This window comes from Takifugu flavidus, chromosome 3 (genome assembly GCF_003711565.1).
Source record: "Takifugu flavidus isolate HTHZ2018 chromosome 3, ASM371156v2, whole genome shotgun sequence".
NCBI classification, from domain to species: domain Eukaryota; kingdom Metazoa; phylum Chordata; class Actinopteri; order Tetraodontiformes; family Tetraodontidae; genus Takifugu; species Takifugu flavidus.
In genome coordinates, this window is record NC_079522.1 from 17990052 (window position 1) to 18013299 (window position 23248).

At 40.5% G+C, this 23248-nt stretch overlaps 1 long non-coding RNA gene across 2 annotated transcripts; it reads right to left on the reverse strand.

The window, feature by feature from the left end:
* Positions 1 to 19581: 19581 nt before the first annotated feature.
* On the reverse strand, positions 19582 to 21992 carry LOC130522107 (uncharacterized). Of its 2 annotated transcripts, none has more exons than XR_008949552.1 (2): positions 21252 to 21992; positions 19582 to 20558 (listed from the first exon to the last, which is right to left on the reverse strand). It is a non-coding gene; the product is annotated as an uncharacterized LOC130522107 (long non-coding RNA). The 2 variants fall into 2 exon arrangements; XR_008949553.1 differs by having other exon boundaries at positions 20892 to 21992.
* Positions 21993 to 23248: the final 1256 nt, after the last annotated feature.

The window sequence follows — 23248 nt, forward strand, 5'->3', positions numbered from 1 at the left end:
TCCATACTTTTTAAGGCTGTGACAGTTGGTCGCAGGGTAGCATTGTTTGATATATTTTTTGGATATACCAATTTGATATACCAATAAACAGTGGTTTAAAAAACAGAAATTGATCAGGAGATGGAATACCTTAATGCATCATCTGTTTACTGCTGGCTTTGCTGTGGCCTGTTGTGTCTGAGGTGGATTTTCAGAGATATATGCGTGTAGCTTCACACTGACCTAGTTGACTTGTTGTCGCGACTGTCTCGAATTGACAAACACTTTTACAAAACACAACCCCAGACATATTTTTGTGGATGCTGGAAATGTGATCATGTCTGTCTGCAAACTCAAGCCATTATCCTAAACATCATGGGCACTCTGGGATACTGCTCTGGGATACAACTGGTGGTTGGAGCAAATTGTGTGGATATTTTGAAATTTACCAGAATATAAATTTAGGTCAATACCTTTGGAAATAGAGCAGCAGATTTGTTTTTGGACTGACTGTACCAAAACATCAACCAGCAGATTCCAGTAAATTAATCTAGTTTGATTTGGTACAGTAGGATCAATATCTGCACCCATCATGATTAGGAGAGGTCCATCCATTAGAGCTGTCATTGTCAACACCCACAGTTGACAATGTCATTAGTAATTCTGCCTGATTTTATCCTTTAATTGCTAACTGTGGCACTTTCACAGGAGGGATTGGCCCTACCGATCAACACACATGCAAAACACACACCGCTATTTACATTGTGATGTTAAGCTCGTTAACTCTGTGGCTGATTGCTGTTGCCCTTGGCCACAATTCCCAAGCCAACCATTTGTCCTGACTGAGATACACACAATCAAATTCTAAATCATTGACTAAGATAAATACTGTTCACTGGAGGGAATTAAGTAAAGCTGGCGTAGACTGTTGTCCTCTGGTGTCTAGGGAGTCATGTGACATTGGGCCCCAAAACTTCAAATGGAAACTACCCTCAAGTACAAATCTTAGTTGTCACATGGATCCAATATACCGTTGTAATGTTAACATTTTTCAAAAGTCAGAAATCCTTAATGACAAACATCAACTAAAGAGACTGGCAGCAAACATAACACATACTGTATGTTTCAGTTCTATACGGAGACATACGTAGTGTTGGCAGTAATAGCTGTGGCAGCAACCGTTGACTGTAAAACTGAATAAGCTAAAATATCAGCCAGATCCTAAACCTTTGTGGTTGTATCATTGACCTGACATCCCTGTTGTTGATTCAACAGTCATAACAGCGCTATAAAGCCCCTGTTCTTCACCAGCTTGAACCCCAAATCCTGCCCACTCATAGGTTGGAAACCTTGGGGTTTGGGGGAGCAGGTAGGATCATAATAATTTATATTTTCCTCTGAGCTTTTATGGACTGCGAGAGTTCTACAGGGACTTTTTTCACCATTCTCTCAAGAAACGAGCTGCTAACATTTTGTGAGCAATTATGCTTTTGCCAGAAAGTGGCTGCTGCAACCTTTAAGTAAGAAAGCACTCGAAGAGTGCAAACCTCCATGCTGGCACTTACAGTATATATATATATATATATAGTATATATATATATATATATGTATAATGTGTGTGTATGCATGCTTGCACATGTGTGCGTGTTCAGTACTTATACAAGGTTATACGCTTTATATATATGCTTTATATATGCTTTATATATATGCTTTATATATGCAAACCTCCATGCTCGCACTTACAGTATATATATATATATATATATATATATAATATATATATATATATATATATATATATATATATATGTATAATGTGTGTGTATGCATGCTTGCACATGTGTGCGTGTTCAGTACTTATACAAGGTTATACGCTTTATATATATGCTTTATATATGCTTTATATATATGCTTTATATATGCAAACCTCCATGCTCGCACTTACAGTATATATATATATATATATATATATATATATATATATATGTATAATGTGTGTGTATGCATGCTTGCACATGTGTGCGTGTTCAGTACTTATACAAGGTTATACGCTTTATATATATGCTTTATAATCAAATCCCTTTCGTTTTGATCCATGGAAGATCAAGGTCAACGTCCCCCAGAATCAAGAACATCACAAAATTGTGATGAAATCATGTTCCTTGGCTCATTATCAATATTTCATTATAATCCATTTATATTATGCTAACGATCAGACAGATAAACGCTGGCTATCACATAACCTCTGTGGCAGAAGTAATAATGACCTTAATAGAGCAGGGCTAGTAATGTTATAGTCATATTTTATAACCTTTCCTCATTACCATAATCATGGTCCCAGAAAGATGCAATTAGAAAACTGTGGACAGTGGACAGTAGCATATACAGGAATATGACCTATCACTCAAACACGTGAACCAAAAACCTTTCGATATATAGTGATTAGGTATCACAATGTAGGTCACACTTTTTGGGTAGGTGGTGAAGCTCTACACCACAGTCCTGTAATGGGTCAACAAAGACTAAATCTCTGTACATGGAAATAGATCAGAGCTGTCAGACTGTTTGTTGGATGAACTTTAATGTTCATGTCTGTAAGTGCATCCAGAAATATTTCAACTTAAACTCAGCACTCTGTTCCAAATGCTTGTTTGATCATCACACTGTTCTGGCACCAAATATGAAGAGAATCTGTTCTGTCAGACTTTGCCGTCAGAGCCAGATCCTGGATGTATACCTACACTCCAGCTTGGGAGAAGCCTTTCGGGAGCAGTTGATTCAGCCAGCTTAGAGAACACATGTTCGAAATAGTTATTACATAATTACACCCATGAAGAAAATAGAATTAATGAGTATTTTCTCTTGTTCACTTCTCTGTTTATATACTTAATACATTTAACAACATTCACATTGGTGCTTGTGCATATTTGTGTCCTTAAAGCGGTCTGTAATTCTTCAATGATGATTCATAGACACCAAATACAGTATAGTACATATATAGGGGAAAAGTGGACATTGTAGGGGCTAGTTGGTGTCTGCACAAGGGAGGGTTGGTGATGATCGAAGCCATAGCCTGGATTCTTCTGGCCAGTGATCAAATTTTGTCTTTTTTTTTCTTTTTCCCATCTTTTTCTCAGATTGAAATCCAATATCTTGTCTTCAGTGCTGTTTTTCTACACCTTCATATTTTGAGTGACGCTGCAGAGTATCTTAAGTAAACCAAATGATCCAGCTGTAAGCACTTGAGCAGCTTCCCCTCACTGATGATGATGATGATGATGATTGTGTGCTCATTTGCAAGCATCTCCATATTCTATTGGAGATGGTGCTTGATTGCAGGAAAACTAAATTAAATGGAGAAATTAACCATTTTAATCCTTAAACTTAATATTTTTCCAAAAAGAAAAATTGGTTTTAATTAAAAATCCGCAATTTAAAGCCAGGTCAAGACAAACTAATATTTAAATATTTCATTTAAAGAGTCTTGTGGTTAGATGACAAGATTGTGTGTTTGTTGTTGTTTGCAGTTATTCCCAGATATTGACTATTTTTTTTACAAACACGAATGTTTGGGTAACAGGCAGAAGTCATTGTCATGGTGTTAATTAAAAATATTTCAATCACTGTGAGAAATAAATAGAACAATCTGAACCTATAATGATAATGTACTGTAATTTATTACATAATTTATGACATTTCCAACGATTTACTGCATAAAAGCTTTTGCCTGTCTCTCTCATGATGGTCTATGGTGTCTGAAGCATCACTTAATAATAAAAATGTTAATTTACAGTGTTTTCTAATTATTCTGTTGCTGGTGATTGAAATAGTTGAATAATTCCACGCTTCCCTTCCCAAAATATGCTTTGTGTGTGGCTGATAAAAGAAAGTTCAATATCCATTCTTCTTCTCCTTATTTATGCTCTGGTCTGCTGCACCATGTCCAAAGATGAATGTCTGAGTGCTAATTGCTTTGCTGCATTCACTAGCAGCTGTCTTCTGTAGAACATTAGAGTGACAAACTGTGTAATTCAACAACTACTGTAAACACTTTTGTTATGTCACGGACGTTTTGGAATAGAGTTTCAGTCGCCAAAGATTATATTATGGCTTTTTGTCGAAACTGAATTATAGAGATTTGCAACTGAGGATAAGTGGAAGTTCATTAAATGGTATAATATCTGAAATGAACAGTCAGGTTTAAGGTTTCAACATTTCAAGTTGGAAAATGTACTGGTTAAAATTACACATTTGAAATGCCAACTTTCACTAGCAATTCTGGTTATCTATGGGCTGCTGGTGATATTATAATCACTTGTTAGAAAAGAATTTTTACTTTGTTGAACTGACCTTGTAGATGAATGCAGACGTATTTCTTTATTTTTTTTATTTTTTTTCTTGAGCACTATACCCCTTTCAGGGTCACAGGAAGGGTGGGTGAGCCTATCCCAGCTGCATTTGGGCGGAGGCAGGGTACAGTCACCAGCTCACTGCAGGTCCCTATGGGAGCATTCGGGTGTTTGGTACCTTGATCAAAACTAGAGGACAAAGGACTCTCGCTGCTACTTTCCAGATGTTTTATATACTTCTTTAAATGCTAAATGCTGCTTGGGGCCTGTTGCTCAGTGTGATGGGGTTATGGGGTCTTACTAATTAGTACACCAAGCGGCAATCTTAACGCATACAGGAGGCTTTCAGATGCCAATCCTGCTGCCTCACTGCTGGACAGGACAGGAGTGGAAAAAAATGCTAAATGTTGGCTCAATATAAACAGTCACATCACATGTAGCTAACTTGAAACTAAGTGTAATATAGTATTAATCTACTTTAATATGCTAACTGTATGCATGATAGACAATACCCGGATCTTTTGACAGTTAAACAGGAATAATTGTGGTTTCTTCCTCTCTGTATGGTGCTCTCTTTGGTTTGTGCTTTTTTCCAGGACAGGTTTGTGGTCGTGGCTCATTGCTGCAGGTTCATCCACACCTGCAGCACATGGCCACCATCTGCCTGCTATTGAGACCAGTCTCTCCTGCCACTCTTTGCCAGTTGTTAAGAACCATTGCTGCAACCTCTCGGCACGCTCTATTTCTTTATACACACATTTTCCTGAAACTTGTACTCAGTGATTCCTTATCTCTGTTGTTCCTCCATCCACAGCACGACCACACCATATGTTCCTACTCATCTTCCTAGTTTCTTTTGTCTGGTCCCAGTCACCTCCTGAGCACCGCCCTCACCAAGCCTGACGTTCATCACCCCCCCCTCCATTATTTCCCTGGTGGATTTTTTTTTACTGTCTTATTTTCTGTAGCTGCAACAGCAACTTTTGATAACCAAATGTGATCAATTTTGTCTCTGGAGTCTGCACTGGGGGAGGTTCTGTTCTACCTGCCAGAACATTAATTGCAGTATGTAATTTGACAGGTGGATAGAGACTTGGTTGAACACAACTTTTATAGAACTATTTCCTTTAAAAAACAAACAAACTGTATTAGCTTGCATGGCTTGTGGCAATGCTGTCAAAGAAGCACATGAATGAGAATTAGAAGTTGCACTGAAGGAAACCCACTGATATTAGTGTCTGCAGCACACCAAACTCGCCTAATCAGCTGAATTCTTCATCAGTTGGTAAAATGTTGGTAATTGGTTCCTTGAAAACTTCTGATTTAATGATTCAAATATTGGGGGGTTTCAATTTGTTATATACATACTGAAATCAGTGATTAATATTAGATAGATGTTTGCTGCACAGGTCTGCTTAAACAGCACCATGTGCACCATTTTGGTGCTCTCTAATCATAAGAATCATTGTCTATTGTGACAATTGCTATGTTAAAATGGATGTTCTTAGACCAGCCCTTATCTCGGCCCCACTACAGGTCCATTGTCAACAAAAGATGGGGCACCATCATTATCATAATTTGAATTTGAGTCATATCTGACCAATGTGTAATTAAAGGGAGATGAGGTAAAAAGATTTGGCTAATTTAAACAAGTCTGAGGATTGCAGCCAGCTTCGAGCTGCGCTGTAGCTATCATATCTGCAGCTAGGCTCTCAAATATGTCATGAAATCATCAGCCACATTAATATGTTTGTATATATATAAGAGGGAAAAGACTGTTGGGGCAAATGAGCAGCATCCTGCACCTCACACACATCTTTCTGCTCCAAGGTTCTTGATTCACCAGTGGGCTGTGACCCCTGAGGACAATGAAATATTCATATGCTGGCGGGATGTTCAGTTGCTTATTTAAAATAAATACATTCAGGAGCGCGTTGAACCCCACAGAATTATATTTAAGAAATTACAGCAGTGTCTGACTTGTGGACAAAGAATTATTTTGAAAACCTGACTCTGAGCAACTGGGAATTATATGTGTCTTATTGGGTTATTGCAGGTTATGAGCTCTTCAAGAAGAAATGTGTATTGTATGTGTTTAATGCAAAAAAAAAAAAGGGGGGGGGGTGTATAATGAAGAATCCTGATCTCTTTTGGGTGCCCAGTCAGTGCTAAATCTCAGAGTTCTATGTGAGAGTGATGGCAGATGGAGAACAGGTTTGTTGTACCAAACAATCACCAGAAGGTGAGGCTATCAGTTTACCAGCTTAGCTCAGCACAAACCCTCTTCTGTGGCCACAGGATTCATGCAGCAGACGAGACAACACAATGAAAAAAAGAAGCAGCTGAAACAATTTCTTAGCGATAAGACAAGGAGCTTGGAAATCAGAAGGGAGTTTGGAGGAGAAGCCCCACTCCTTGGTTGACTGATAAAATATCTTATCTGGCCTGGAATTGGCATTGAATCCTCCAAGAGCTGTGGAATAATAGATCCCTGAATGAGGAACATTACATTTCTGGGAAAAAAAAGAGAAAAAGTTATTTTCTTTGTGGTTATTTTCTTATACTTGAATATGTGCTCTCCACTCTCAGCTGAGCCTTTACTATTCTGCCCAGCATGGGCACCGTCTCTACACACCACAAACCCTAGGTCTTATGTTTGTGGGTTAGCAAAATGGCTAACTTAGTAGACACAGTGAGAAAGTTGTTTATCGATGAAACCACTAGTCACAGTAGTATGATCAGTTCTCTTTCATAGCATTCATTTCATATCGCAGTTCACATTGGGAGAGCCTACAGCATGACCTCAGCAGAGGCTCCTATAACCTCTGCAAGCCAGGATTGGCTGGAATCAAGCATGGCAGTGTCAAAGAGGAAGGAGACCCTAACCTCTAAAAGAGCTTGACAGTGCAGATCAGTTAAAAACCTCTTCTCATTACGGGTAGAAATTATATTCATCGGCTTCCATTCTAAATGCCTTTCCGGGACCTAGCTTAATTGTCCACTGACTTGAGCAAAATCTCGCTCACCGCCGCTAACATCCCCACTGAAGCATAGATGAAAACACAGGCGCGAGGATGCCCTTGTGGGAATAAGATTGGTAGTTGGTATACTCACCAAATGTCTGTGAGGTGTTTTGGCCTGAAACATGCCCAAGCTGCTTCAGGCTCAGTCTTCGCATGAGTGCTCTCGCTGTAGCCGACTCTCCCTTAAAGTGCTCCGTCGCCGACTGGCTCGACAGACAAATTCGTCCGATTTGCACTGGATTTGGACTTGAAGAACATGTGTACAGTAAAAGCTGGTCAGCTCAAGATCCAGTAGCCTAAACTCCAAGCAGAGATAACACACTGCTGCCATAACAGTAAAAGGCCCAAGGAGTCAGTGGACCAGTTTGCTGTTCCCTGGCACAGCAGCTCCATGCTGGACTGAGGGGGAATGGAGGGCGTGATATGGCATCTCACCTCAAACAAAGTCATCCCTGTCTTCTGTGGGCTCTGCTCCTCTGGCCAGGGCAGCCTGCTACCTATCCAGCCTGATGGATAAACCCTACAAAGCTCTGTTGGTACATGCCCTCAATACCACTTCTCCCCTGAAGGCATATCAGACTGAGCTGTAAGAGGAGATGGTTGCTTCCCCTTAATCCTGCATTATGAGAGGGGTGCATCATCACCTAATTCTGTCTCCGTCTGCACAAGGTGATACAGTAGTACTGGCCCAGGGCAGGGCCTACTTTTAGAATCCTCCCCAGACCAGCCTGCCTCCCAGGTCTTGTCAAGGGCCTTGGCTCCTTAGAGCCTGTGGCAGAAGAACTCCCAGGAAGGCCCACCTACCTCCCCACTACTTCCTGCCCGTTTTCTGCTCACCTCAATAACCTTGTTCATGAGCAGGTTCATGGGGTTTGGTTCAGTTTACCATTTCATATCGTATCATAGATGATCCTAGCACAAAATTAGCAATCAGCATTGTCCTTCTATTCTACGAGAGAGATCTCAGTACAGGCCTGAAAAAGTGTCTCGGCAGTGAGCTGGTCAGAGTGAAAAGACTAAGAGTGGGTCATGAGAACAATTAGGAGTAAATACAGGCTTCAGCTTGCCATTGCGCCTGCTCGGTTCAGGGGAGTCATTCAGTCACACGCTCTAAGCGTAGCTGCTTCTTTTCTACATGAGGACATTTCTTCTCTTCTAGAGAAAAGACCAATAGAGAACGATTCTTCTCATACAGTCAGAGTGCCCTTTATTTAAGACATTTAATGGTTCCCAGGAAGGCAGTCCCTGGCCTCAGAGGACTAAAGAGGCACTTCAGAAAACACACATTCGGGACTTTGGTACACATCTTTGCTGCATTTCCTGCACCGGGGCAATTGGCTCTCTTCAATCGACCTCAAAGATGCTAATTTCACATTCCATTATATCCACCACACTGAAAATATCTCAGCTTTACTTTTTGGATTTATTGCAGCTTCTAAGACACACTTCTACACTCGTGGTATTCCAACCCAGACCCCTCTCTGAGTCGCTCTGATGGCCGCCAGCAAAAGCTGTCACTCATGTTGCTCAGGTGTATAATCGCCTGTGGCTCAGATAAACGCCACCATGGACCCTTCCGAGGTATCTGTTATTCTTTGACAGTTATGAACTCAAAAGCATTCACAAACCCAAAAAGCATCTCTACCTAAATCTCTACCTGTCATAAAAACTGTATTTACTAGGGCTGGGAAAATTAACGCTTTGATGTGGATTAATCCAGCATCATGACTGATCTAAAATTTACAAGGGAGAATGAGCGACTGTTACGCATGTGCAAATAGGCTATTGATTTGGTTGTGACAAGGAGCACAAGCCACTAATAAACAAATAAAAAAAACAAGATAAAACAGTCGCCTAACATAAAGTATAATGCACACTTTGCAGCAAAGAGTTTTCTTTTAGCGCAGTACTAAAATATCACATTAGCACAAAGCATGTTAAAGATTCTGCTAGCGCCTCGCCCAGCTTGCAACAAACCACTTTCTCTTTTTTGTTGAGGCAGTGTTCTCGTGCAAAATGAAATGTGATTATCATAGATTTAAAATGAATGTTATTTAATTGTGATTGGTTGAAATTAATGGATATCAACCCTGTGATTAATCTGATTAACTATTTTAATTGCCTCTGCTCTAATGAAGCTACTTCATACTTTCCTACTTGGTTGTTATCAACAAAACCTCCTTGGTTTTTTGCTCGGTAAACATTTTAATAGTTTGACAGCACTACTTTGCAACATACAACTTTGCAAAATATAATTAGATCAGTACTTAGGGGGAGGTTAAGGCATGCTGTGAAATATGCCTCCACACGTCCAGTCTTTCTCTTTGGTTAATTAGAAGCCACCGACTCTGGAAAAGGTTTGTTTCTTGGCCACCCTTTGGACATGCCTTGTACTTTAATTATTCCCTCGTGTTCCTGTGCACCGGGTACAGAAGACATACTACGGGACATACAATCCACCCCACTCAATTTGATTACAGTTGTTGAAATTCCCTGAGTATCAATGAAAACCAGTGAACGTTATCTTCTATTGAGTGGTTATATTGAGTTACATTGTTATATTGAGTTGAGGTACACACAAAGAATGGGCCCAGAGCAGCAGCTAGAAAGTCAGTGTGGAACATGCAGATGGACACACTCATGAACACGTTAGAAGTGTTGCTGTTACTTTGATTTTACATGGATGACGATATGGAGAAATATACAAAAAAAACCTTTTAAAATATGTTGGCCTTAGTGCGATAAAGATAGCATTGCAGTAACAATTCCAGAGAAAAGAAGTAGGTTAGTAAATAAACAAATGCCATAATTGTGTATCATTATATTTCCTTATAAATAATATTCATGAATAGTTGTATAAAAGCAATTTCACACTTGTGGTTGTGCTGTTGTGGTGCATATCAGCACATAATAATGCAACTAAAGATAGACTTTGCTCACTAATTTCCAGTATTTCTGCTAATTGGATATCAGTTTCCAATTCTGGACTTAATTCTGGAAATAATGTATTAATACTTACCATACTTAATATATACATAGATGCATATTTATATATAAATACAGCATACTTTTCCCTTAAAATATAACATATTTGATCAAATAACAGGGATATCTTCAAAGACACACAACTCAAAAGAGTAAAAAAAATAAAAAACTGTCATCAACCTTCAAGTCGAGTTAAGAAATTTACAACAACAGGCTCTGAAAATGTGCTGAGGTTTGGTTTTGCTTCTGGACATAAATACTACACCTGTCTTAAAGAATAAACCCAGGAAGCCGGCGGATGATTGTTGCCAAGGTAATAAATCAATAAGCTTCTGACTCTGTGTGTGCGTGTGCACGGCTGCTTGCGATCATTTCTTCCCATTAAGCATCCCTGATTAGTTGTTCCGGGCTCTGACTTGGCTGGTGGATGATCAAAGAGCCGCTGGATGGAGCAGCCATAATCTGTGATTCATAGATTTAAGGGGAGCCTGAAGGACTTCAGCGTCAAGGAGGAGTGTGACCAAACACGGGCCGCAGCTTTCCTCATCAACTCCTCATCTGCAGAACGTTGCATGTTCCACCCTTTGCCTCTACTGTGATTTTCTCATAAAACTATATCATTTCCATTGTCACTTTGGGACTTGAGGACAATATTAATGTATTCCTGAGAATTTGGAAGATGTGAAGAGCTCCGAGCCTCGTCTGGCTCGGTACCACACACACTCTGACTACAGCGCTCATCCCTTTCACTTTCCAATGATAATTCTTGTGGTTTTGTGTCCTTAATAAACTAAAAACTATCTCTTTGGCAGTGGTCGGATTTAAAACTCCAGGGAAAGCGTTTAGATGCTATTTATTACCTCCACCGAGGATGTTTGTGATAGCAAGCGGCAAGCAAACTCCAAAAGCAACAAAATCTAATAAATTTTAAGAATTGTTGATAAAGTGCCAAGGAAGAGCTCATTAAATTTTGCTGATGTTCTGTATTCCAGCGGAACTTTTGACCCTTGATCCAATGCTAAAGCAGCCTACTATGTTATGTAACATTGTATTTATATACGCATATATAGTAGACACTATCCTATGAGTCATAGTGAAATATGTTTGCCACCTTTTTATTTTTAACCCCTGGAAACAGCCAAATACAGGAAAAATGTGTTTGCTCCCAGGAGAGACTCCTGCTGTTCAGGACAGATATTCACTTCCTGCTATCTGTAATCATACTGCTGCAGATGCAGCGAAAACAAAGAGAGAAAAGTCAAAGCGGATTTTGATTCAACAATCAAGTTACAAAGAGAACCCGACCATGTTGTTCCCCCCATCACAGCGGTGTCTTCTTGCTGTAATCTTTTGAAGTCCTGCCATGTGCCACTGCTGTAACACAAAATCGGGACAGCACGATCCGTTAATTGTGTTGCCTTAATTTCTGCGATGAGCACACGCCAGACCCAGATGGCTCCCCATCGCTTCTCTTGTGAGCGCTTTATGTCATGTCACAATATTTGGGATGGACAATATTTAACAGCCTCGCGCAGATCAATGCTACGCAGCTGCGATTTGCAACCGTCTTGTGGAGGAGGAACGAAAATCAATGCAACCTCTCGGAGGAGTCCTCAAAAAGTGTTGACTCTTTTTCTCTGTGGCTGTCCATGCATTCAATCTGTCTTCAACTTTAGTGGAAGAGTTCTCACACTCCTGGCCTTTGCTGTGCTGAGTGTCACAACCCTTGATTACCCAGGCTCAGGGAGATCTTCCTGTAGATTCTCCTCTGGCTAGCTTGTAAGTGACATATACCAGTGTGAGCTGTCTGTGGAGAGAGGAGGCAATTTGGCGATGTGCTGCCTCAACCTCAACTTTAAACAGGCCCACTTAAACTTGACACAGGGTTCTTGTTTCATTTGAGGGACCCGGGCGTTTTCTAAAAAGCCCCGTACTCCTCCCAGCCCATTGGGGTAACAGAGTGCCACAGATGGAATGAGCCTTCGCTAACTGCAGCCGTCTCTATCGCAGATTCAGGAATAAGCTGCCAAAGCTTCGCAGCAATTTCCACGTGTGAAATGTTCACAGGGCTGCAGGGAACAAAGGGTCACCCAAAAGCAAAGTGGTCCTTTAAACTTGGCACAGCGCCACACAACAAAAGCTAGAAAGAGCCCTGAAAGGTGAATATGGCGTGTGGGGTTCAAATATTGCATATAAAATGAGCTTCCGCAGTAACATGATAAAATGTTCATCTCTGAACAGTCAGGAGATAAGTTTTCTATTTAATGAGACCTAATAAGTCAATTCTACTTATTACTAATTTACTTGTTCTGAATAGATAGTTGTCAACCTTGCTATTCAATGGTTCAAGTCTTCTGACCTATTTTGTCACGTTAGCATAAGTACGTATCGCTTGCATTAATGACGTGTGCACTGATAATACTTTTGCTTTGTTTCATTAACCTTCTTGCTTCCTAAAAAACATTTCTTCAGGTATTTGCAGGTTCATAGCTTCATCACTAATTCCTACCAGGAATTCCCTATTCTGTCCTAAGAAAACCCTCCTTGATGATTTTATTGAGCCCTCTGCTAGATTTAAAGCTGTCATTCCAACCAAATCCACTGTCTGCACTTATATATCCTGGAATACTTGGGCCAATGGTTTAGGGCTTGGTACTTCTGACCATGTTTTGAGAGCGGTTATTAAAGATATTTCTAAGTTTCACAACTTGTGCTAATCATGGTATAACTAAAACTAGTCTACGCACCTATTTTACGAAGGCCCAGAAGACGGGTTATCTGGAAATAAACTATTCCCCCTTCATGTGTTTGATGGATTCAAGATTGGCTTTATTTTGTAAACCTCAGGGATTCAACTCCTAACTAGATTATTCCGATTTTGATTGTCTTTTTTTCATTGTTTTTTCTGTTTTCTATATATTGTAATGTTTCATTTGCCTCCCATTGTTAGATGGCTTGTAAAATCCAATTTAAAAAAAAGATAATGAAAAAGAAAACACAATTTAGGGGATTTGATCGGCCAAAATTTCCCTCTGCTGGTGTTATTTGTCTTTATTAAGTGCAATAATTGCAGCTGTAGATTTTACCGCTTCTGAATCTTGCACTACACCCCTCGTTCCATAATGGCTGATGTTTATAGAGCACGGCACTGCGGCCTAATGCAAAATTACTTCATTTTCCACATCACATAGATTTATCTCTTGGTCCATCCAAACTATGAATTCACTGAGTAAGAATAAAAGACTGTTAAACTCCTCTGCAGACAGGAGCAGCCAGCTTGTCTAAATGTGGTAATTCTCAGGCACTTGACGACAACTTCAGACTCAGTGTAACTGCTCAAGAAGAAAAAATCCTTTATCATGCAATCAGGGGCCCTACTAAGCTTTTAAAGGCCCTAAGCATAATTGGTCAGAGCCTTCCAACACACCGTACACACACACACAAAACCATTAGTCTGGAAAAAAAAAAATCCCCACTGAATTTAACATGGGAGATAATGGAAGCTAACACTCCACTTGTCAGCGCAGGCATCATATGCTAATAAAGAAAACTTTTGGCTTCAAATGGATCCATTTCCATATCTGCAGTATTCCCATTTTCAGTAAATTATTCCATATGAGATGTGTTGCTGCTGCATTTGCGGATGAATTATGAAACACTGTTGATAAAGTCAAACACAGACAAATGGATTTCAACACAGTGGAGAGACAGCTGTGACGGAATGACTTCCCTCGCCCTTTAGACATTTTATATAAGGTCAAAACTGATGTGACATTTATTAGGAGAATTCAGTAGTAAAATTTCTGCACCATGGCTCACAATTTATATTAGAGAATAAAGTGGATTTCTAAAAAAAACAGAGCAAGGAATCTCTCCAATGGGGCTCTCGGACAGAAGCGGAGTGCCGCACGATTGAGACTGCTAGTTTATTCAGAGTTTGAAGCTCAGCAAGCTGTTTCTGCCCACATTTTCCAATATTTAACCCTGAATTGTGAGTCTGTCTAATGCGGTGCTGCCGTTCCCTAATGTAGTGGAGCTGATGAGCTGCGATGGTGTTCATCGGGCTGTTGATTGGACTTGCGGATCTCATTTAACACACGTCACAATGGGTCAAGACCTCCGCTGGTGTTCAATTTGAATCTGACAGTATTGGTTGACACATACGGCAGAGTCGTTCGATCCCCGGATCAAACTGTCAAATCATCATTATGCAAATGACGTTAGGTCTCAATACCGGTTGTCCTCGGCGCTTTCAGAAGGAATATTTTATAGAAGTGATCACAAGGGATCTGTTGCTATGTTATTATCACTCTGATAGCTTATTTGTGGGAATGGAGCTAGAGGAGTGATTGAGAGGTAAATGTGCATCATTTTGAAAAAATGCATCAATACAAAGCGGCTGAGATGGCTGTAAAATTAAATGTACCATTCAGTGTTAAAGTGGCTTTAATGTGGCTGAGGATTAAAGTTACGACAATTTTACTGCATATATAGAAGAGACATTAAGTGTATTTGGGATAAGAATGTACCCATAATAATAGAGCTCAAAATAAACTGATAGCACCAAAAATGATCTTAAACTCTATGAAGCATGTTGGTTATTGTAAAGGTCTATATGCTAGTTACTAGGTGCTGACTATTGTACATGGTTTGGTGTATTTTAGAATGCTTGGTTGTGCCAGTGGCGTTAAGCTTTTGCCAGACAGGACACGGAACCCACAGTGCAGACAAAAAGGGACAATGGTTTCTTCTCAAGATGAATGTATTAACAAAAAAAAAAACCATAAAACATAGCAAACATATTGAGTGATGGAAAAAGACACTATTTCCCCTCATTAGAACGTGCATTAAAGCTTTTGCCAGCCTCTGACCATTTCTTGTTTAAATAACCACTGGTTAGTTGATTGTCCATTCTTTACTTGTCTTTACATTTTATGTTTTTCTCAAACTGGAAACCCTTGTGGAGCTTAAAACGCAGTGACAGATCCAAACCAGCTGATAAAACTAAACAGCTGGGTAGAATTTAAGTTTTATCTGTAATAGATACTTGGTTCCTGATGCGTTTGTGGTGGCACTGGGTGGCTCCATCAGATTCTTGTCCGTGCTTTGAAAATTGGCTGAACAACATAGTTTCTTGTCTACATTGTGAAATCTCTTTATGACTCTTATTTTAAATTTGTAGGGATCCAATGACCATTTGTGATTTACCCAGGTAGGCAGCGGGATCAAAGTCCGTTAACATCTGCCTTCTGTTTTCTGCACTATAATATCATTTTCTTTTTTCTAAATAGTTATTCATTTAGTGCCTAATCACCAAATCACACTAGTCATAACACCTTTAGACCCCTGTAATTGCCCGAAAGTATACTCCTGCCTATAAATACCCCTTTTACTCCAAGCTTAGTGTGTGCACAACCTGAATTTACCTGCTAACAATAAGCATTTGAGTCAATTTCCACCGCCAATAGATCCGTATTTTTCCGTCTGGTGCATCGACTTAGATGTCGTCATAATTGTAACGTCCAAATCACACCAGAGAAAACAGTAGATAATAATGGAATGTGACATAAAAATGGGAGCATGAAGCTAACATTAGCACTCTCTCTTTCATAGAATACGAATTCAATGCAAACAATGTCTGAAGAGAGGCAGGGGAAGTTTTTGGCTGAGATGGCAGGTCACAGTGGTGTGATGGTGGTTCAGTCATCCGTCATCACTGGAAGAGGGTCCCAATTTGCCACATTGATGCGATGCAGATTCCCACCGCTACCGATCTCCAGAGCCGGTTAAAATCTGGGTCTATTGCAGGGTCATTTGACCTGGGACTGAACACGATTATACTCTTTCCCACCAGCTAAAAAACTTTGTGGTTCTTGGGATGTGCAGAACCACAAAGTAGCACTTTGCTAGCAGAAAATGGCAAAACATCAACTTAAAACGGTAAGGAAAAATTCCAATGGGATTTCTTTCCTCTTCAAAGGCACCATCCACCAACTCCATCCTCCAACAAATCTGACGAAATATGGATTAGTTCTGCATCCAATAGGACACAATAATTTCCTTAGTCCACCATTTTGCCTTGAGAGTGTGATGAGGACCTTGTGTGACATCAGCTAACTATTTCATCTAGTTACTCCCATCCTCAGTCACTGTAGCTTTCAGTGAAGATATCGCGGGAGGTTGTTTCTAACCGTCATTGGACTGAACCACTAAGAGTCCAGTTGTCCTGGCCCATAGCTTAATTCCTTCATACTCCAGAGCCAACAGCTCTACCGGCTGCCTCCTCAACCTTTGGATAGCTGTCTTCTTCCCTCTTGCTATCCCCAGAGCTGTAAGCGATGTCCAAGAGACTGCACTGGGAAGCCTCTGGACCTGATCTCAATTGGGAACAGCTAGACCTGCCACCCTTTGTCCCAGCTTTGTTGGATTAAGTCCAGCAAATTAAGCTTGGTAGCTTTCTTCTCTGAGTCCTCCATGCATTCATCTGTCCATGGGACCATCAGTGGAATCAGGTTGATTGGCCTCCTCAGTCCATATGACTGTGTCATGCCTCAGGGAGGTTTGAAGAATCTGGGGAAGATACCGCTTCCTTCCCAGGACCAACCTCATCTCCCATGATGGTGCTGTCTGCAGGTGGCCCTTCTTGGTCTTGGAGGATCCTCCCCTCCCTGAGAAACTGATTCCCCTGTAACCAGAAATATAGGAAAGTGTTTTTTTAAACATTATTTTTTTCATAAAATTATGTCAGAAAATAATGTTGAAATATCAGTTAATTGTGTATAGGTACCATAAAATCGAGAAAAAAAAGTGTCTAGAATTGGGCTTTAAACTCCCCAAGGAATTTTTGCAAGTCAAAAATTTGAAATTTGGAAACTGATATGTCATTTTTTTATTTTAATTCAAATGTTTAACACTGTTACATACATTAAACATAGCGTCTGAGATTGCATTAGGCTCCACACAACGAGCCAGAAGGGATGAGGCCAAGACCAAAGTGAGCCACGTGTGCCTGAAAAAGATCTGAAGCACCCACGACAAGTGTTAATATGCATCAACTGAGGCAACGCGGCTCATGTTTCTTTTCACCAAAGCAAAGCAATGGGACATGGAATCTTTACATCTGATAAAATTAGATTTGGATCATCAGAGGAGGTTGGTATTTGGGGCTTCAGTGGAAATGAAACCATAATGGGTGGGTTAAAGAATGAGCCAACAGCACGAGGGAGCCGGTGATCACAGCGTAGGTTTGTGCGTGTCTGATCTCTCTGTTTGTCTTCTTACGCTGACAGCAAATATCAGCAGTTGTGTGAGGAGGGAGAAGATAGAGACAGAGATCTTGATGAACATGGGGGGAAAAAAGCACTGCTTTAAGAAGTCTGGCAGAAATAAAACAGCGTGTGAGTAAACAGCAGCGAAACAACTAAAGCCGCGCTTGAAAAAGGAACATTTTCTTCCAGGGATGGAGCTACAAGCTCTATTGTTGGAGCTGAGATCAATACGAGGAGATTTTGCACCGGGCTTGCGCTACTTCCTGGCATGCATTGTTTTCTGAATGGGGGGGGGGGGGGGGGGGGGGGACAGATTCTCTGATGTTTTAGGGTCAATTAAAAATTGTAGCTCATGACAACAAAATGCAATACATTGCAAGTAAATACACCATAAAATAGATGTGTTGCTATGATATACTGAGTCCTTTGAACGTGTCTCTGTGGTCCCAAGTTTAAGTCTGTCGGTAAAGAGTCCCAAAGCCCTGCTTGGAGAGAAATTAGACTCACCGAAAGAGCCCTTGTGCACTGGGACAGGAGCCACACTCATCTGCCTCTGGCACGCTCCGATGGAATGGCAGGTTCAGGACGCGGCAGCAGAAAGTAAGCGTGCCCTTGTGGCTGACAGATGTGACTAATTGAAGAGCGATTTCACGCGATTAACTGTGCTGCAGAAATGTATTCGTCAATCCCTCCTGGATTTTACCAACCTGCTCCTCTGATGGGAGCCAAACTCCTGGAATGTGCGATGTAGTTTTGATCTTATTCCAACAGTGATAAACAATTTCCTCGTTGCAGCATGAGTGATTCCCCCAAATCATCACGTTTGTCCCCCGTTTTTCTTTCTGTTATCTGTTAATTGTAATTCTACCCTTGTGGAATTACCTAGAGGGTCCTGAGGGAGTGCTATGTGTGTCCGGGTGCACTTACCTTCCTTAATCGTCCCGAACATGCCTTGAAAATCCCCTGCCCTATGCATTTTTCATTTCATGATTCTGCACTGTGTCTGCATTTGTCAAATGCCAAGAACAGAGAAAAAACATAGTGTAATAAAAGCTTTGACATTCCGCATAAGACTAAAGGCTTTGTGAGAAACCCGCTGAGGGTACCAGAAATGAATCCTCTCAAGATGAAGCCCAAACATGTGGGAGCTGCAGCTCATCCCTCATTATTGATACGTGGCAGGCCCAACAGCCCCTGTCTGATTCCATAATGTCAAATTTTCTCCACCATTTGCATAGCACTTGAGCAGCACAATGTGTTTCCCCTCCACACAGAGTAGATGATTTGACCCCCGCCACACACACAAAAAAGGCATCGCCAATAGAGATCTGCTGACAAATTAAATTTCTTGCAACCACGACAGGCCTTACTTTAAGTTTTTAAAGATTAATGGCTCGATATTCACATGTCGGAATCTGCTCACTGGGAAGAAAAAAAAAACCGTCAGCAGCATTTTTACATGGTCCCAAATCAAAGCGCTGAAACGATTAGCAGCACATCAATAACTGTTCAAAGCTCATTCTGCTCGTTAATTAGCATGCTGGTGTCACCTCTTCTCCAACTCGATATCGTGACTGCGTGGCCACGGATCACGCGTGGGTGCGAAGCCCTGTCTACTAATGACAGTGTTTTGCACCGCAATTATAAACTTCAGATGTGTTCACGAGCCCCATCCATACATAATTGTATATCTTCATAACCCACAACCAATTAAAACTGTGACTGTGGTAATCAAGGTGCCATTAGGGCACTATTGTACCGTATGCTGCTAACTCTGACCTTGTTGACCAGTCGTCTAGCATGGGAAATATGAGGTTAAGTGAATGAGGTTTGTGAGGTAACTATGTAAGCATGTATGCGATAAGTATGTAAACACGGTCACACAAAAGCCAGGTGTTTGCCCAGACTTGCAGAGCAATTGTTTTCACATTTTCAAAGATGTGAATAAAATAGCTGAAGAAAAACAAGCAGTCAATGTTTGCATTGGGAACAAATTTATTATACGAACATAAGCAAGATTCTGAACTACTGTAATATGTGCATTATGATGAACAAGGTGTTGGACAGCAGGTTACAACGCCATGGAAATGTATCCACATAAATCTGAAAGAATCTGGCAACATTTGACTTATGTTACCGCCCAACATGAGGGAGGGAATCAAGACGATTTATGGTTTCATCTTCTCGGACTTTAGTCATTATCATTAAGCATTTATTTGTAATTAGAATCTGAGGGGAATGCTGAAGCCTGCTGTAGAAGTAACATGACAATAATACCTCCCAGACATGGGGGCATATCTACAATCAGTCAAACACAAGCACCTTTAGAAATGTTACATCCAACCAGCATGAGCTTTATAGACAGTGATGGTGCAGTACTTTCCTGGAGTAAATAGCAAGACAAGTTGGAGGATTCAAGGATCTCTTGTTGCAATACCAGCACATTAACACAGCTAAAGAACAAATAAGACAACTAATGGCAATTATAAAGCAAATAAAATAGGGGGAAAGAGCAGTGCACACTGTACAACATCAGGTTTGCTAAAAAAAAATGTGATAAATTGTAATTAATGTGCTAATTGTCTTTACAAATACAATAAATCCAACTAAGTGTAATTGCAAGGTTAGAGTAAAATGCTCGCCTTAAGGTTTAGGAGTGTGTTTATGGGAATTTTTGACCATTCTTCCAGGAGCACATTTGAGAAATCAGACACTGATTTTGGATGAGAAGGCCTGCTCTGATTTGTCCCAAAGATGTTCTTTGGGACTTGAGATCAGGACTCTGTGCAGGCCAGTCACACCAAACCCCCTCATCCATGTATTTTTGCTGGAACAGGAAGGATCCCTCCTCAAAGTTCCCACAAAGTTGGGATCTTGAAGTTACCCAAAAAGTCTTAGGAGAAGTATGAAGAGTTCCTTTGACTGGAACTAGGGGGCCCAACTCCTGAAAACTCCTGTGGAAGCAAAAGTGATTGGAACACCTGAATTCAAAAGGGATCTATAATAAGAATCTCACAATCAACATGAAGCAGAGTGTTAAAAATATGTTTGTAAGATTTCTTGATTACATTCAATGAATGCACGAAGTGATGAATGTGCGGTGGGGATCCGATATCTTTAATTTAATCAGAAATTAATGTTAAAATAAATTACTTAAATTAATGCAGAAAACATGTCAGATCTCAAATGTTTCTATTTTCATTCCCGAGTTAAAGACCTTGAAAGAGCAAGCTCATACAATGAAAGAGCAAGCGTCTGTAAGTGGAGCAGGAGTTGCAGTGGTTGACCTGGAATTCTGTCCACGATGATTACTGCTCCGTGTTCACGTCTTCAAGGCCATCTGTGCTCGCTACCATGTTTATTAGCTTACAGGCTGAACTGTCTGCGCTGATGAGCACATGCTCCTGTTGACTGGCTGCAGACAACAACTCACTGAATTTGTCTCCGTCATAAAGAGAGAGCCCACAATGGGCCAGTTCTTTACTTTTACCTCTGAGATAGTCGAAAAAGCTCCTTTGCTGTACGTTGTAGCTGCATGTGTTTAAGTGGCTCATTACTCCTACTGACTGGATTAAAGCTGCAGGTGGAATGATACAGGCCAACGTCACATTCTACAAACCTAACAACATGATGTCCTTCCACATTACCCGCTCTTAATTGGAGAATGTCAACGGAGGAGTGTTTTATCCAGAAAGATGCTGAATCGGCTGCTATTTCTCTTGTTATTACCTCGTTTCACGTGCCGCTGCGCATCCACAGCTGATAGCTGTCTTTAAGCGTATCACTCAAGGCTCGCAGCTGCTGACAGGACGTCGCCTTTCCCCATCCACCACTGGTTCTGTGCTCTGCCTACAGAGCAGCTTATGTAAGAACAAGCAGCTACACACCCTGATCGACAGTAGAGGAGATTTTATTTTGAAAATCACATACTGATACCGTACTATCATAGTTGCCTTCCATCCCTCCCTCTACCTATGAACAAATCCATCCCTCCATCTAACATCCACCCATCTGAATCACCAGTTTTATTGCTCTGTGAGCTACAGGCGGTATAAACTGTTAAACAATTTCAGATTCTCTTCCTTCCAGTCACTCTCACCTTTAATTCAGCTTATGTTATTGAGGTTGTTGCCTTTGATGATATTTGGGTTGGATGGTAAATCCAGGAAAGGACGCCAATTCATTACCAGGCTGATATACAAACAAGCTAAATTAAGAAATCAATTAACCAAATGTGCCGTTGTTAGACTCCAGGCCAACACACTAAAATTAAACTTTTAATGGTCGACTTTAAGCAACAACGATCTCCTTTTGTTCATGGTATATAAGTGACTAACATCTCTAATCACTAACAATAATATACTAATAACACTAATATACAAACGCAACTCTCAGATTTATATAAAAAATATATCCCAGATGCATAGCAGAGGATTGTGTACAGGATCGAAGTAGTAAAAACAGATCATTCAATTGTAAACTACTGCATACTGCCTAACGGATCCATGCTAGCCAGAGAGATAACCACCTGCCACCGCTTCTGTTTTATATTTATTTTCATCACCAAGTTCAACCGCAGTCGTTTCATCAAATTCTGAGAAATTCTCAAACTTGCGTGGAGATTTCATGGGTTTCTCAACATCCCTGTCACACTTAATCTCAGTATCCTCAAGATAAACTCTTGAGTATCCTCAAGAGAAACAACTGAAGGAAAAATCAGCTGTAAGTGTTTGTAGTGAGTGGTTCAGTGCATTTCCTGTTATTTTCTTGTCCAAAGAATTTGGGCTCAGAACAAATCATTCGCTCTGCATGTTAGCGTCATTACAGGCTTTGAGAAGTTTAAAGGCTACAGTCAACTTAATTTGCATGTTTATGAGTCTGCGAAGGCTGCAGTGCCTTTAGAAACACATGCAGGAAGCCAGAATCAAATCTGTCGATGTTTTAGACGGTAATGTCTCAAATACCCAGTTTTAGAAGAAAGTAACTTTGCACATAACTTAAGCCCATGTCTTGTTTGTTTCCCGTATGTGCACAAACATCTTGATCGCTGTGAATACAGCTGGTGTGATCTAAGGATGGACAAGCAGTAGCTCCTAATGGAAAATTGCTTTGGCAGACCTATTTTCTTTCTTTCCACTCAGTGTTTCAGTTGTGTACTAAGGCTTGTGTATGATCCCCCCACCTCTCAATCTTTCTGTCTGTCTTCATACCCTAAGTTGGAAAAATTGTTAATTTGCGCTGACATGAGCATTCAAAAGAAAATTCCTTCTATTTTCTCCGTCTGTCTTACATCAATGCACGCAGAGTTAAAATAAATATGGGAAAGGATTTTGTAACAATGTAAATGTATGTAATGTAAAGCAGGTTTATTCCTTCAAAAAAAATAAAAATCCAGGGAGGGCATTTTAGATGGAGCAAACCATCAGTCCTGAAAGAGTAAAAGCTTGTTTCACAGCACACTGCACAACAAATAAGCACTACTGCAGCGGCGGCATGTGCGCCTGGACTGATTGCTAACCAGTCAACTCCGAATGGCTGCAACACACACTTCATCACAGCAGGCAGAGCACACCACCTTTACACTTTACACTGCATTACTCTTCATAAATCATAACAGAGACCTCTGAGAATACAAACAGCCGAA